We start from the raw sequence: 17,671 nt of genomic DNA on the forward strand, positions 1-17,671 counted from the left end.
TATGCGCTGCGCCTGGTTCATTATTCCCTCCCCGCCCCTCGCTCGTTGTTGCCAATGCTTGTACTGGCATGTTGCCTCAGCCTGAATAAAGGAACTCGTTTAACTCAGACGTCTGAAACGCATTAAGGCGCTTTAGGTTTGGAGGTTGGTGGTCGTCATCCTCCTCCACTGGCTGACACCAGGCGCCCCTCCAATTACTGCCTCCACCGGTCACCAGTCAACCCCCCGCCCCTAACCCGGCTGTTGATGCTAAAACGCTGTTACGAAATATTTGTTGTTCGCTAAAATGTGTCCGAGAGTATCGCCCCCTCCCCTGAGTCCTCCCCAGTCCGCCCCTTCGTCCTGAATGAGCCTCTGGCCTGCTCTTGACCCTCGCCGAAGGAAGGGATCCTCAGGGGTGGCGGGATCTGCACCACACTCGGCGACTTTCAGTAGAGAAAACCCCGGTGCCTGTTCTCCCCCTGCAAACTGAATCTGCGCAACAACACGCGGTCCCGAGGGAGCGGCAGCATCAGCTGCGCCGAAGGAGGCTTCACCCTCAGACGATAGAGGTATGGTGGCAGTGCCAGGGGCGGGGCCTGAGGGGCGCATGTATAGTGCGCGGTGAGGGCTCTCTCATCTGCTACGGTTTTCGTCAGGTGAGGACCTTTTGATATGGTTGTGGCTAGGGCGGCCGACCTTTGAAGCTGGGGTTCCAGCCAGGTTTGCGAGAGGCTCAGCTCCCTGTAAATTAACTTCACTGTAGGCACTGTAGGCACTTCACTTCACTGTAGGCACTGTAGGCACTTCACTTCACTTCACTTCACTGTAGGCACAAATCCTCGTGCCTACCAAAATTTAACGTGTAGTTGTGTAACGTAAATGGTGCTCATGTAAAGCGCTCCAATACCTTTGGGTCGAGTTCGCTCTATATAAATCTGCAACAAAAAAAGCCGCCCCTCTGACGATGCTCTAGCCTTCCTGTGGGCACCTATAATAGAACTAGCCTATAGGCAGGGCCACTTGAGTAATGTGGCAGGAGAGTACAAACTTTACTCATAGTTGACTAAATTATGAGGCAATGCTAGGCAAATTATGCGTTAATATCAAATTTTGTCACACTACTACATTTTTGTCTCATTTTTTCACGTTAACGCAGTTGGGCAAATGTTTCACCTCGTTGGTAAGTTGCAAAGTTGCAAAGGGTCTGGGCCCAATTCACAGAACTAGCTTAAGACAAAATCCTAAACTTACTACCATTTTGGTATTCACAGAAGGCACTTACTTATTCACAGAAGGCACTTACTCATTTAGGTATTCACAGAAGGCACTTGCTCATTTTGGTATTCACAGAAGGCACTTACTCATTTCGGTATTAACAGAAGTTAGGACTCTTAACTTTAGGACTCCTAAATGCCTTCTGTGAATACCGAAAGACTTAAAGATAGTTTTTTTCTCAGCTTAGGAGTAGCAAAGTTAGGACTCCTAACTTTAGGACTCCTAAACTGGGAAAAATCCTAACTTGAAGACTTTCTGTATTCAAAGAAGGCATTTAGGAGTCCTAAAGTTAAGAGTCCTAACTTGACTACTCCTAAACTGAGAAAAATCCTATCTTTAAGACTTTCCGTATTCACAGAAGGCATTTAGGAGTCCTTAAGTTAGGACTCCTAACTTCTGTGAATACCAAAATGAGTAAGTGCCTTCTGTGAATAGCAAAATGAGTAAGTTCCTTCTGTGAATACCAAAATGGTAGTAAGTTTAGGATTTTGTCTTAAGTTAGTTCTGTGAATTGGGCCTTCTGTCACGGTGCAGCAACACATGTTGCCACATTTTTAGTAACTTTTTGATTCAGTTAAATCTAAAGAATATGCAGCAAACGATGGCTTAGGTGGCAAATCTATAATTATGCGTAAAACAACCTCACGGAAATTCGCATAATTGCAGGGGGGCTTTCATCTGGGCCTCCTTGCAGCAACAGAAAGGCTTGTTTGACAGGTCAGTGGTTGGGTTCTTTTCTGACTGTGATCTTGTTTTATAGTTTAGTGTGCCAATTTTTCCTGTTGATTTCACTGATAATAAATTAATAAGAATGGGACAACCTGCACTCCCTTGTGTACCTATTCTTAATCCTCTTATCAATATTTACTTCAAGTGTATACTGGTGCTGTCTCAAATCCTGGTTCGCCCCCTACCAGGTCCTATGTATATCCACAAAACAGAAAACCTGTCAGTTGAGACGCACTGTTCACTGGCCCACTATGGTGCCTCTTGTATGCTTAACAAATGATAGTCATCAATGTATCAAATTCATCAAATAGTGTCTGTTCATTAAATCTTATCCAAAATATTTGCAAATAACGAACAGTGTAAATAAACCATATATGATTCAAAATAAAGTCTTCATTGCTTCAATTTAATTATTTTTTCTTGAATATTCAAAACGATTCAACTGTTCATAAACCACAATCCATTTGATTTCCCGAAGATCATTTACTAGTCAGTACAATACCCAATGCATTTCGGTATGATACCTTCATCAGGGGGATTACTGCAATTATCAAAAACATTCCCTTGTAATTCAAACAATAATGCAATGTATACTTGTAAGGGGATAGACCCAGCCGGTCCCAGCATGCATGTGATCCTTTTTGTTTATCATACTCATCAGGGCTTTAAGTGGGCCGGGTCTGTCTGGGTCTGAGCACCGGCAGTTTTTTTTGGGACCCTCGAAACGGGTCTCTATCGGGCTCTATTTTCGCGGCTGGCAAAGGTAGTCCTTTCTTCATTTTTTTTTCCAGACCCGTTTCGTGGGCCCCAAAAAAAACTGCTGGTGCTCAGACCCAGCCCACTTAAAGCCCTGACTGTGCCCAGCAGGCGCGCAACACCCATTGGGCTTACCGGGCTTCAGCCCCCCCCCCGTCGTGTGTGTCAGCCCGGGCTGATACAGCTTCGCGGCTGGCGACGTTTTAATTGCAGCCGCACCGAGTACTTCACAGGTCTATAAAAGACCATTTAAATGTAAATGAGGCTTTTGTTATGTTTTTAGCCCTTCTTACAGCCACTCTGGTTACGGCTGGAAGAATTAGCCCCCCCCCAAATATTTTTCAGCCCCCCCCCTCCCCCCGAAATTTGACTCTCCTGTCGTCGCCTCCACCCTCACACCTCTGTTGATTGTTTAAAGTGGGATTGGCTGGGATTCGGTATTCTCTGGTGCATTGTAAACCCAGCCTGATGGCGTGAAGCGAGACTTTATTTGCTGGGAGGTGTGAAGGTTTTAACGTGACAGTGGAAAAAAAAATTTGACTACCCAGAATCGTGAATGTCCTGAAAGCTGTCTCCACTGAAGTCCGTAAATAGGCAATAGGCGTTACGTGAATAAGGAAATTATGCAGTATTCTCACGTTTCCCCATTCCTTGCGCTAGAAATGTCCAGTTAACGTTTTCTCTGCATTCTGGTTCTTGTAGTCCTAAATTTGTAACGTTCAGCAGGGATAGGGAATTCCTATCTCCCGACGCCCGAGACATCTAGATTTCTTAGGAGGGCAAGAGGTTTTAATTTGCATTTTGTCCAAAGGACAAGTAGACAGTTTAATGGTGCTGGGGCCTGCACTTTAATTTCCCCAGAGCAGAACAACAACAGAGATATAGCAGAGCTCAAAGTTGCAGCCAGCTCCATAAGCTTGTGTGGCCCCCAGGCCCGCCCCTGTTCCTTTTATTTTCTTTGAGCATGAGACAAACATGTGCTTCTGCAGCTCCAGAACACTCACAGCACTGGCATGTAAGAGGCTGCCTTATCTGCCTCTTGGCCCCTTGCTCTGACTTGAACTCTATGACCCCTGCGTTTTAATCGCTGCTCCACTCTTGGGCCTCATACAGCCCCATGAGCAGTGCTTTCCCTTCTTATGCACCTCGTGCACCCCCTTATTTGCACTTTGCCTTTCCTGAACACCGATGCCTAAACCTGCTAACACCGCCCTCTCTGACAGCCCGGACCTGCTCCCCTTGGCCTCTCGTTTTCTTAGTCATTCAGGGCTTACATTAAAGCTCATAAGTTTCTCCATGAGGCTTTCAGGCAGGCCTAAGGCCACCCCCATTTCTGTCTTGCACTAGGCCTCTCATCTCACTTTGTGCATACACCAGGGGCATTTTGAACACACTGCCATAGCAACTACAGCAGCTGTGGAGTTCTTGATGGGCCTCTTCAGTCTGCAGGTCTGCACACAAAGGCCCATAATGGATTTGAAAGGGGTGGGTGGCTGAGTGATAGGGTGGATGAATAGATGCATTGATGAATGAGTGAAAGGGTGGATGGATAGATGCATGGAAGAATAAGTGAGAGGGTGGATGTATAGATGCATGGATGAATAAGTGAAAGAGTGGATGATAGATGAATACATTAATGAGTGAAAGTGTGGATAGATAGATGCATGTATGAATGAGTGAAAGGTTGGATGGATAGGGGCATGGATGAATGGGTGGAGTGAAACGGTGGATGGATAGATGCATGAATGAATGAGTGAAATGATGGATGTAAGGAAGGATACGTGAAAGAATGGATGGGCAAGGGTGAAAGGATGGATGGCTGAGTGGATGGATGGGGTGAAAGTGGATGGATGAGTGAAAGGATGGATGGCTGAATGAAAGGGGGATTAATGGGTGAGAGATAGAGTAGATGGATGGATGGATGGATGGATGGATGGCTGAGTGAGTGGGTGGATGGGTGGATGAATCAGTGGGTGGGTAGGTGGCTAGCCGGGTGGAAGGGTGGATGGATGGGTGGATAGTTGAGTGTAAAGGTGGATGGAGGGATTAGTGAAAGGGTAGATGGAGGGATTAGTGAAAGGGTGGATGGATACATGAGCGAAATGGAAGATGGATGGGGTAAAAGGGTGGATGGATGAGCTAAAGCATAAATGGAGGAAGTGAAAGGGTGGAAGGATATACGAGTGAAAAGGAGGATGGATGTATGAGCATAAGGATGGATGGAGAGATGAGTGAAAGGGTGGATGAATATGAGCGAAAAGGAGGATGTGTGGGGTGAATGGATGGATGGATGAGTGAAAGGAAGGCTGGATGGATGAGTTTGATAGATAGGTTTGGAGATGGAAGGATAGATATGAACAGGAGCTTCGTGAACACCCCACTTTAGCAGCTACTGTAGAGGTGGAGCTCTTGATGGGCCTCTTCTGTCTGCAGCTCGACAGACAAAGGCTCATAATTAATGTGAAAGGGTGGGTGTGAGTGAAAGGATGGATGAATGTGTGGGTGAAAGGATGAGTGAGTGAAGTGTTGCTGGCTAAATGCATGGATGAATGAGTGACAGGGATGGTTGAGTGACGGGGATAGTGGATTTACAAAGGATGTTATAATGAAGGAAAAGGTGAATGGATGGATGGGTTACAGGGTGTATGGATTAGGGAGCGAAAGGTTGGATGAGTGTAAAGGATAAATGGATGAGTGGAAGGATGGATTGATGGATTGGTAGATGGGTGGGTGGATGGATGAGTGAAAGGGTGGATGGAAGAGTGAAAGGATGGATGGATAAGTGAAAGGATGGATGGATAGATGGATGGAGGGAATGGGTGGCTGTATGGATGAGCGAAAGGATGGACAGATTGCTGAAATGGTTAGGTTTGGAGATGGATGGGTAGGTTTGGATATTGATGAGCGGATGGACTGACAAATCAACAGATGGACGAACATATTGGTGAAAGGCTAATGGATGAAAGAATGAATGGATGACCATGTAAAGATGAAATGCTAGATACCAGTGGGTGAAAGGATGAATGGATGGATGCTTGGATGGAAGAGACAGAGCAATTCTGGAGAGGACTCCAGTGACTTTTTTCACTTGCTTGGTGGCATAAGAGCTTTGGATCAAAGTGGGGGGTATTTCAATTTTCTGGTTACTCACTTGGCCTGCACTATGCTCCTTTCTCTACCTGGGGATGATCAGGGAGGTGTGGTGCTGTTCGCCAGCACGTTCTTACTAGACAGCCAGTATTTGGTCTCATAAAGGCCTCATTGCCATAGAAATTCCTGGTACTGAACAAAACTGCTTTGTAAAAGAGCAGAATGTTGTCACACACAATGAAGCCAGCCTATAGATAGGATGAGAAATCAAGTAAATAAAAACAAAAAGGTCTTGGTTAACTCAGATTGAATTAGGGGCTCAAATGTTAAAGAAAGTCACAAAAGTGCACCCAGGATATATGTCCTTATATTAATGCAGATTTACGTTTTTCATGAATTCACATGAATTTCCTTAAGTAGGCCAGGAAACCGTAATTCTAGAAAATATTTGTGAATTGCATTTTAGCATGAGCAAAGATGAATGTGCCCCAGTGGAAATCTGAGTGTTTACAAGTACACTTTTCCTCGAACCACATTTTTCCCAGCACTGGAAGAAACTTTACTTCTGCCGTTGTCAGGAGTAGTAAATGTCCAACTTTTCTCAGTATGGGAAAAGATTAGAGAAAAACTAGTGAAAACCCCCAAAAGTCAAATCCTTTTATAGTATTAGCCTGACATTAACCAGAGAACTACTATCAGAGCTCTTCTATATTGAGATGGCTGCCATTATTTTACGGCACACTATGTGGCACCAAAGGGACAAGTGGATTTTGTTACAGGACAAGTAGATTTATGAAGCTACTTGTCCCTTGGACAAGTACATATTTCATTAAATTCCACACCCCTGAATGAACACTTCTATAAGTGCCTGAATTTTCAGAAAAACCTTAACTGGAAAAGCTACTCGCGCACAGAAACTGGAGGCCTGAAACCTGCTTGAACGTTGTGTAAATTGCTGAGGTTCAAAGAAGGTAATAAAGGAAGCGTACTCTTTTATCTGCTGATTGTAGACAATCCACGTTCACGAGCAGTTGTGAAAAAGTGGGTGTTCTCAAAGCTGCACCATAAAAAGAATGTACGTCTTCTGCTGAATGGGAATAGTGAAGCTGTTGGTGGAATGGCCAGGGGACGGCAGTGCAAAATGAAGGTACACAGCTACATATGAGTGCACATATCTGCCAAGCGCCCCCTTGATTAACTTTAGCCATGCCCCTTATTTGCTATGTTAGCCACCCCTGAAGTTAAGACCTAGTTGCGCCTCTGGTGCCCAGGCAGAGAATGTCTACAGCCTGTGTTCAGTGCAGACGCCTTCCCATTGACTGACTCTGCACGTGCACGCCCCCTCCCGTCACTGGCTCCAGCGCGCGGTTATCTTGGTCTGTCTGAGGTCTTCAAGGCTGACTCGTATCAGCTGCTCCTTTCTCGTTATTTGCGCTTTCTCGACAGTAAGGTCGGTGTCTGAAGGTTGGAACCGAGAGCTAGCCATACAGAATGCCACGGAGCTAGGCAAGGGAGGTAAAGAACAGCCAGAGGGTGCCTACTCCTTGGGCATGAGGTCACAGAGTGCAGCCAGGGGATTTCAGCTGCGCCCATGCGGGCGAGAAGGGGTAAAGGGTAGATAGAGTTATCTGCTCTCAGCTCATATCAGGGTCCCGGGGTAAAGAGCATTCAGGTGGCCTCTGAGCTCTGCCCACGGGCACTGAGGTGGTCGAGAGTAAAGTGTGGGGGTAAAGAACAGCTGGAGGGCACCAAGGTTCTGGATGTAGGATCTGAAGGGGTAAAGTGCAGCTGGGGGCAAGCCTCCCGTAACCCCAGGGGGGTAAGCTATCTGGAAGAAACTATACTTCAGAACCGTCTTTAACTGCAGCCCCACACTGCCACCTCTGCCCGCAGCCCTAACAGAGTGAATTATTGCCTCCTGTGGGAGGCGGGATTGCCTAAGCAAGTCCAAGAATAAAAAATGCTCTTCCTATAACTCGCCCCCATGCAAGGTTCCCCTTCGTGTTACAATAAAAGGGCCCTGTGTCCTCCACTTTCCATGATTACTACTAAGTCTCATTTATGCTTGGTACCCGTACATGGCTATACGGCCGGGGTCTCCAGGGTTATGACAAGCAAGACCCGGGCTTGGAGAATTGAAGCTTAACAGTAGTTTATCAAGGCATAGAGCTAGAGCTTATAGTGGTCCTTTCTGTGAATTGTAGGCAAAAAGTTCAATTCTCTGTGTCTGTTAAAGTCCAACCGGTCAATTCCGGAGAAAAATATGGGAGATCTTTCAAAAAGGCTGTAAGCCTCTATAAGTATTTCTGTATTCAAGATGGAGAGCTAAGGGGGCTAGAACGCGATCTCTGAACCTATGCTACAGCAGTGAGAGCTCAGTTTCCTCACTGAGAAGTGGTCATGGCATGACGTAGTGCCAGCCTGGGACGATGAAAAGCTGAAGAGGCAGAGGACCCCAGCCAGGCGCGCAACACCCATTGGACTCAAAGGGCTTCAGCGGCAGCCCCCTTCTAACCCCACCCCCCTCGTGTGTGTCAGCCCGCCTGAGACACTACTGTATGGCGGCTTCTCCATATTGATGGTATTTTCATTTGTTAGATGCTGTTCGCGTGATTCACAAGAATAAAACGTAAAACGTAAACCTAAAAACAAAACTGGTCACCAAAATGCCTTTTGACCCATTTTGGTTCAATCAAATGACCAAATATGGAGATTAGAGGGTCAGCCAAAAAATATTCTAGAGGTTAAGTTCACAGTAGAGTACCTTTATTCCTACAGAAAGAGAGGAAGACAAAACACAGAGAGAAGAGTGTGGGGGGGGAGAGTGAAAGGAGTGTGTGGATGTGATACGGGCGCAAAAATAATGTTTATACTTGGCTGCCCTTGATAGCCCCGGCTCTCCACCTGAAAGTTCATGCAGAAAAACTGCACAGTTTTAGTTGGGAGAAAGGCACCGAGGGATTAAAGGGATCCCTTGAGCAGCAGTGCTAGTTATCTTGATTTAGACCACGCCCATACTTGGATAGGCCACACCCCTTTAAGAGATTTACCACGCCCCTTTTAGAGCACCCCCAGTTTTCTTTTCCCACTTAAAGCCCTGATACTCATGCAACATGGATCTTCAAAAATACCTTTATAACCCTGTGATTCCATGTGTAGGGATTTTCTAGAGTTGTAAAGGAAAGTTGTGTAAAAAAAAACACCTCTGTCAGTTCCAAATCATCTACGTACCTGTGTGCCTGAACGAAACCTCACTATTTTTGTATACCCAAAACTCGATGTGCCCAACGTGGGTGAAACTGTATAAAAAACATGAATTATCCCCTACACATCCACATGATACTGGACTACTTAAGTATTTCTTACAAATGTGCCCGCACATGTAAATAGTTACCAGCGTCTATCGTAACCAAATTCCCCTCGGCGTTCCGATTCACTGTGTCTTGCCAAACCGCCCTCAATACGGTGAACTGCCCTTCTGTGACGTCAGCCTCTATGCAACAAACGGGCTCTCTACTCCCATCTATATCCTGTTCCATTGGTAACAGCAAAAATAGAAAACGGGCTCTGTTCCTACATGAATCGTTACACTAACTCACCCAAAATGGCTCCCTCCATACAAACGTGTAAAACTTTATCTGCTCAATCCGATGTGTCAATAGACAAGCTAATTTTTGTCAACAATCTCAGAGTGAAAAACTCTGTAATATCATACATAAAAAGTGTGTCATAAACAAAATATCAATGTGTAAAACCTATAATCTATAAATCTCAAGTGTTGTTGTTGAATGAATGAATGAGGGCAATTTGTATTGCGCTACTAAAACCCGAAGGTGTCAAGGCGCCTACCAAAACAGAACAAGAAAAAGGGCAGGGCACAACTATAGATATGTCCGCACAAAAAGATGGGTTTTAAGAGCATTCCTAAAAAGCTGAAGAGTAGGAAGGGACCTTAGTTCCAGGGGGAGGGCGTTCCACCACTTGGGAGCCAGATTAGAGAAGGCTTTACCACCCCATCTGGCTCTCCGAATACGGGGGACTGAAAGAAGGAATCTGTTCGAGGAGCGCAGGTCCCTGCTGGGGCTATAGCGGGACAGAATGGAACCTATTCCAGTGGGGCTGCTTTTTGCTAAGGCCCTGTAGGTCAAACACATGGTCTTAAACACTATCCGGTCCTGTATAAGAAGCCAGTGAAGTGATTTTCTGGCAGAGGTAGCCGAGGTGCGCCGGGGTAGATCGAGGACAAACCTCGCTGCTGCGTTCTGGACCACCTGCAAGCGCTGCAGCAGGTTTTTATTCAAACCCGCATACAGCGCATTGCAGTAGTCCAGACGCGAATCAACAAGGGCAACAGCAAGTTGTTTCCTTGCCTGTTGGGAGAGGTAATGCCTGATCCTCCTCAGTATGTGGATGATACCCCAACAGGTAGAAACAGTTCTGTTAACCTGTTTGCACATAGTGAGGGTGGGATCGATAATGACCCCAAGGTTTTTAGCGGAAGGGGCAGGAGCCGGGCAGACACCCAGTGAGTTTGGCCATCAATCGGCTGACCATATCTCCTCCTTACCTCCGAACACCATCACCTCTGTCTTCTCCCCGTTCAGTTTCAATGAATTATATATCACCCATTGCCCGACTGCCTCCATACAAGATCTAAAGTTGGAGGCAGTCGAGATTACTGACTGGGAGAGGGAGACGAGGATCTGAGTGTCATCTGCATATGAAACTACATCCATCCCAAAAGATCTAATTAGTCTGGCAAGGGGGGTCACATAAATGGTAAAGAGGGTCGGACTTAACGCCGACCCCTGAGGGACCCCACATTGCACAGACAGGGATGGAGATAGAAATTTGCCCAGCATCACTCTTTGCTCTCGTTGATCGAGGAAAGAGGTGAGTAGCCTAAGGGCCGCCCCCTGAACCCCGATCTCCCCCAGACGAGATGTTAAAACTGAGGGAGAAAGGGTATCAAAGGCCGCCGTAAGGTCTAAGGATCAGGAGGGAGGTCTGACCTTTATCCACACGTGTGCGGATATTGTCGAGCACTATGGTCAGAGCAGACTCAGTGCTGTGCTCCCTCCTGAAACCGTGCTGGGAAAGATCCAAACAGCCCGAGCTTTCCACGAAGGCGGCAAGATGTTTATTTAAATGAGTTTCTAACATCTTCGCAGGAGCCGGGAGCAGTGAAATGGGGCGAAAGTTCTTTAATACCCCAGGATCAAGAGAGGGTTTCTTGAGTAAGGGTTTAACAACCGCATTTTTCCACTGTTGAGGAAAAATGCCCTCCCTCATAGCCTTATTCATGATGTCAACAAGGGGGGGCAAGAGGGATTCTCTACACTGCTTCAGGATCTTAAGCGGACAGGCATCTAGGGGGGAGCCGGATTTGGTTTTATTAAGAAGAGTCTCTAGATCCTGTAAAGAGAGAGGAGGGAAAAATTCCATGCTTCCCAACGAGAGTTTCTCCGAAGGAGCAGGGACCAAGTCAGCGGGGGCAGGAGGCTGAGAGGTGAGAGATCTCTGCAATTCCAAGGCGGAATAGATGTCCGAGATTTTGGTCTGAAAGAAAGAGGCTATGCTATCACAAAGTTCCTGTGAAGCAATAACCGGGTCAGGAGTCTGAAGAGTGGTGAGGGAGTCCACTATCCTAAATAGCTCTTTTGGAGAAGAGAGAGAGGTAGTGAGAGTCGTAAAATATTCTTGTTTTGTTCTTATTACTTCCAGCTTATACTTCCTTATCAGGATCTTATGGGCTTCCTTGTCCCTAAGATCCCAACTGGAGTGCCAGAGGCGCTCCCGTCTTCTAGCTTCCTGTCTGAGGAGTCTTAGGTGCTCCGAGAACCATGGGGCCGATGGTCTTTTCCTAGCTGAATAACAATGGCGAATGGGAGCCAGTTCTTCCAAAGCCTCGGTTACGGTCTTTTCATAATGTGAGACTGCTAACTGGACATTGTCCTCCTGGGATATGGACAGACTCGATATCCAGGGAGTAAAGGAACTTTCCGTGATGTTCTTAAAATTCCTACGCAATTCCATTTTGCTCGGATTTTTACTAGTTCTCCCCTGGATAGGATAAAACACATTGAAAGGAACGGCTAGATGATCTGACCATGAAAGGAAAAAGGGGTCTTTCACCATCAGCCTCTGATCATTAGAGAAAATCCCATCAAGCGTATGTCCCGCTTGATGGGTGGCCCCTTTCACCAGTTGGGTGAGTACACAGGCAGACATCGCATCCAACAGGGAGAGAGTATCATGGGTCTCCAATAGCTCGAGATGAAAATTAAAATCTCCCAATATAGTAAGATTGTCACGGCCAAAATAGGGTTCTAGAACATGGAGCAGCTGCTGTTCGAAGCCTGCTCTGGGACCAGGGGGACGGTAGACCAAGATCCCATTAAATGCCAGGTTATGAACATCTGTTAAAGAGAAGTACAAGACTTGGAAAGTATCCTTGGGGTCAGAGACTGGTAGAGTATGACAATGAAAACTATCCTTGTAGAGAATTGCTAGTCCACCTCCTACACGTCCCATTCTATCCTGTCGTGCCAGGCAGTACCCTTCAGGGACTGCTTCAACAAGGTCGGGACCCGAGGATTCCTTTGCCCATGTCTCCGTGATAAAGACCCACAAAGGTTTCCTATCGAGAACCAACTCCTTAAAGGCAGTGTTGTTTTTATTCAGCGAACGAGCATTGATGAGAATGCAATCTTCTCTCAACGCTGTAAGTCCAGGGTCAGCAATGGGTTCTACCTGATGAGGAGGGTGAGAAAGGCTAGGGCCACCATGGCCTATCGAAAAACAACTGCAACATGGGGATAGTAAGAAATCATCCGGAGAACTTCTGTGAGAACATGCAAGTACTGGCGGTTTAAGCTCCAACACCTCCTGTAACGAATACTTACAGAGCGGATGGGCAGCCACATCCAGAGCAGATGTCCTGCCGTCCTGCCCGTCCTCAATGCGGACGGGCGCAGACGGGCAGGACTCTGGCACGACTCCGGCGCAGATCCGGCGCGTCCGCAATCCGCGTCCGCTGCGCGGAGTCATGACCGTTCTATTTATAGCGCTGCTAGAGCGTGCGATTCGCCTGGCCCACACCCAATATGGCCGCCAAGATCGAATCCCAGCCCTCGGCGTCGATGCTCGGCCGAGGGCGGTCCGGAGGTAGGGGAGGGGGGAAGGAGCACAAAGCGCTTAGGAGCGCTAAGGGAGTCTCTAATCTCGAGCGCTTTTTAATCAAGCGCTGTCAAACACACAAGTAAAATACACAATGACTAATTAAAATGCTTCTTAATCAAGCGCGGTCTAAACACGATTAAAATTGCAAAAGGAAAGATTCTAAGGTGCTAAAGTAAAGTAAAGACAGAGACCTCCCGGCTTTCCGCCTCAGGAGGGAAAGGTAGCTTCTGTTTAGTTATCACTGGGAGCGATCCCTAATTCCCTTTTTATAGCGCTGCTAGAGCGCGCGATTCGCCTGGCCCACACCCAATATGGCCGCCAAGATCAAATCCCAGCCCTCGGCGTCGATGCTCGGCCGAGGGCGGTCCGGAGGTAGGGGAGGGGCCCATGTTATAGCTGTGTAAAAGTGATGGAGATGACCTATACTCCTGATATACAGGAAATAATCAACCTAAATGCTCAGTGTTTCCAAAATTAAGATGTCTCCCAAAGGGGTGTGTAGTATCCATAAATGAATAATTCATTTTGCATGAGCAAATTAAACAAACAAATCAGTCACATAAACATGTATAAGAACAATATTACAGGAGCAATAAAATTCATCATAGAAAACATATCATTTCAATGTTATCATTCAGCCCATCGGGTATCAGAGTTCTCAAGAAACGTAGCCAGTATGTCTCTCTTTGTGCTACAACGCGCGTAGCATCAACATGTTGGGACTCAAGCACTCTCTCCAGTACTGTAAATCTTAACTGAGGAATTGTGTGATTCATTTCTTTCCAATGCATAGCCAAACATGATTTGATATTAGCTGTACGTATCATACTCTTATGTTCTGTCATGCGTATTTTAACTTTTCTCGTGGTGTGTCCTGTGTAAACAAGCCCCCACGGGCATTTGATTGCATATATCAACATACTAGAGTTACAATCAGACGTATGTCTCAACAGAATTTCTTTTCCTGTGTGTGGGTGAGCAAATTTGTTTCCAACTAGTACATTCCCGCAGTGCCCACAATTATGACATTTCATCATACCTTTCTGACCTCTATCATCGGTAATCCGTGTCTCCTGCTTAAAAATCTCCTTCATGTTCTTTGACCTTGAAAAAGCAAAAATGGGGTTTTCTGGAAATACCTGCTTAAAATCAAATTCTTGGTCAATAATCTCCCATCTCCTCAAAATACATTTCTTAATTGCTGTAGCAACAGTAAAGTATTTTAGCACAAATACCTCTCTCCTAGAGGGAGATTTGGTGGTCTTCTCCAACAATTTAACTCTTGGTATCGAACAGGCTTTGACCTTAGCTTTTTCTAATACTCCCTCTGGGTAGCCCCTGTGTTTATACTCCTTACTCATCACCTTACTTTCATGTATACTCTGTGACTCATCTGAACAAATTCTGCGTGCCCTAATGAACTGAGACAACGGAAGTTGATTTTTGAGAAACTGTGCATGAAAACTGTCAAAATGGAGTGCGTTATTCCTGTCAGTGGGTTTTTTGTGCAGTTTAGTGGTTAATGTGTTCCCTTTCTTCTCAATACTAAAATCCAAGTAATTGATCTGCTCTGTACTCATAGTGTATGTGAACTTGATCATAGCATGACAATTATTCAATGATTCCAACACATTCTTTAACCTGTCTTGTGAACCTTTCCACAGTATCAGAATGTAGACTATATACCTCATGTACAGTAGAAGACCCTCTGTCCACTCAGCTTTACTAAGAATGTGTGTATCCTCAAATCTGGCCATAAACATATTTGCGTTTGTGGGCGCCCCCGTAAAACCCACGGAGGTTCCTGTCTTTTGAAGATAAAAAATATCCTTCCAACGAAAATATCCATGGTATAAACAGAAATGCAATAATTCTAACAAAAATATGTTACAATCCTCCTCATAGGTATGTTTCAGCAGCATCCATTCTGCTGCTTCTAAACTCTCATTATGAGGGATAGAGGTATACAAAGCTGACACACCTACTGTGCCTAAACATACGTCGTCAGTTGTTGAAATTTCAATACCCTGCAGTTTCCTTAAACAGTCAGTTGTGTCCTGCACATAGGACGACCAGCTCTGTACTAATGGTTGCATGAAATAATCTAGGTATTTACCCAAAGGTTCATGTATAGAACCGCATTCTGCCACAATCGGGTGAAATGGGGGGTCTGTCAAGCTCTTGTGCATTTTGGGCAACATATATATGTTGGGTCTTTTAGGGTGTTCAGTAGTAAGATACTTGCTGGTTTGATCATCGATCCACCCTAGTTCCATGGCTTTCTTTAAAATCATGGATAAAATGCGTTGAAATTCAATAGTGGGATCAGTATCCAACTGGATGTAGGTGTTTGTGTCTTTCACATGCTGGTCTACCTTAAGTGAATAGTGAGCTGTGTTAAGTACCACTAGTGCCCCTCCTTTATCTCCAGGGACAATTTTGATGTTGTCATTAGTGGCCAATCTATTCAATGCTATTGCCTCACTTCGAGACAAATTTCTCTGTTTTCCTGAATGGTATTTTAATTTTGACAAATCTTTTTTTGCCAATGTCTCGAATAAGTCTAAGGATTTCTGAGATATTGGTGACATGAACGTGCTTTTGGGTTTAAACTTCTTTTCTGATTGTGAGCTTTCCACCTGTGTTTGAGAATCCACCATAACATGATGGAAAAACCACCTCAGCCTCAATTTTCTCATGAATTTGAAAAGAGACACTTCTGTCTCTAATTCATTGCTCTGATAAGTCGGTACAAAGGACATACCTTTATTCAACACCGAACGTTCCACGGTTGTTAATTCAACATCAGAGATATTCATAATCAGTTCCTCTTGGGATTTCGTCTAGCGCCATTTTGCTTTTTTGCACCCTTGTCCCCTCCTTGTTCGTTTGTTCTGGTTTGTGTTTGATCGTCTGGGGGATGGTTTGATGTGCGACCTGATTCTAAAAAAGCCTGCTTAGTAGAACCACTAGTTTCTGATGTTGTTTCAATCGTAACCCCTGAAGCTCCTCCAACCGGAGGGCGGGTCAATAGTGTGTCTCGTTTGTTTAATTTGCTCATGCAAAATGAATTATTAATTTATGGATACAACACACCCCTTTGGGAGACATCTTAATTTTGGAAACACAGAGCATTTAGGTTGATTATGACCTGTATATCAGGAGTATAGGTCATCTCCATCACTTTTACACCGATATAACGTGGGCAACAACAACACTTGAGATTTATAGATCATAGGTTTTACACATTGATATTTTGTTTATGACACACTTTTTATGTATGATATTCAAAGTTCAAAGTTCAAAATAAGCTTTATTCGATATTTACATTGAATATCATAAAAGCATTCATAATATTGATTAAAAAGAAAATCATTTACAATTATAACACATAATTATCATAAAGAAGCAAGATGTAAGGTTTAAAAAGTGACTTTTCCATAAAAATACATTTTAAGAAGGACACAATATTTTAAAAACAGGCTGATGTACAATAGGATCATTAGGCGATTGCCGAATCAAATTGTGCCTACCAACGGATTTCTAAATTTAAGTAATAATTTAAAAAAATATTCCATTTTGCGTATGACATCCTTGTCCTCTAACTCTTGCAAGCGTTCCATCGCAACTCTGCAAGACCTTAGTCCCCATCTTTTCAGCAAGGGTCTCAATAAAGATTTCCTAGGGGTGGTATAATAAGTACAAAATAATATGGAGTGAATGTTTGATTGGGCAGAAGTATGATCACAGGGGCATAGGCTCAAATTTCGCGACCAATCGTTGCATATCGGAAAAGTTATTAAGCGAAAAAAAGAGCCCAACCTGAATCTTGTAAGCAACATCCTTGTGAAACAGGAATAGTCAGTGGAAAGATATTGTTGTAACCCCTTATTCACGGTTATCCTTTGATAGGCCTGAATTGATTTATTTGATTTCTGAGTCGCCCACCTTTTGGCTTCTAGGTAGTCCAATAGGGTCTTTCTCAGTTTTTTCCTTGAGATGTTCTCCAGTGTCGTTGGATCGGTATAATACTCAGGCCGATCTATTTCTTGGAACATCTTTTTAACGTATGATAACCATTTCATATGTTTTGCCCCCTCCAAATTAAGAATATCCATTATTATATCTCGATTTAGAGCAGTCTCGGTGGTGGTCCAGATTTTATGCCATAGAAGTGGTGGCTCAACTTTAATTAGATCGATGATAAATGATAAGCCTAGCTCTATGTGGATCATATAGACTGATGTTGCTTTTGATGTCGCTAACAGGTATCTTAGGAAATTGTTTTCTGCCACTTGGATTGATGAGATGTCGTTTTCAATACCCCAGAGGCCGGCCCCATAGATCACTGTAGAAACACACTTGGCTTTATATATCCTAATAAGTTGTTTTACTGGCCTCCCTCCTATTTTACTTGCAAAGTCACGTATACCTCCAATTGCTCTAACAAAGGCAAGTTTCCTAGCTTTGACAGCGGGCTGCCATAGTACCTTCCTATTTATACTTATACCAAGGTACGTGAAATTGTCAACTGTCTCCAGTTTCTGATCCTTGATAAATATAGGACATGGAATTTTCTTTCTACCCTTACTGCAGGCCATAGAAAAGGTCTTCCCAATGTTGACTTTCAAGCCTCTTTCATGCATGTAGTTGGTAA

The 17,671-nt window shown here is 44.7% G+C and overlaps 1 protein-coding gene across 1 annotated transcript in view; it reads left to right on the forward strand.

Moving 5' to 3' along the window:
• Positions 1–390: 390 nt before the first annotated feature.
• LOC144766891 (membrane-spanning 4-domains subfamily A member 4A-like) overlaps positions 391–17,671 on the forward strand; it is a 458,387-nt gene continuing 441,106 nt past the window's right edge. The window contains exon 1 of the mRNA XM_078650602.1: positions 391–551. The gene's annotated coding sequence lies outside the window, so the exon portion shown is untranslated. The remainder of the gene's footprint in view (positions 552–17,671) is intronic.

Source organism: Lissotriton helveticus, chromosome 7, assembly GCF_964261635.1.
Source record: "Lissotriton helveticus chromosome 7, aLisHel1.1, whole genome shotgun sequence".
NCBI lineage: Eukaryota > Metazoa > Chordata > Amphibia > Caudata > Salamandridae > Lissotriton > Lissotriton helveticus.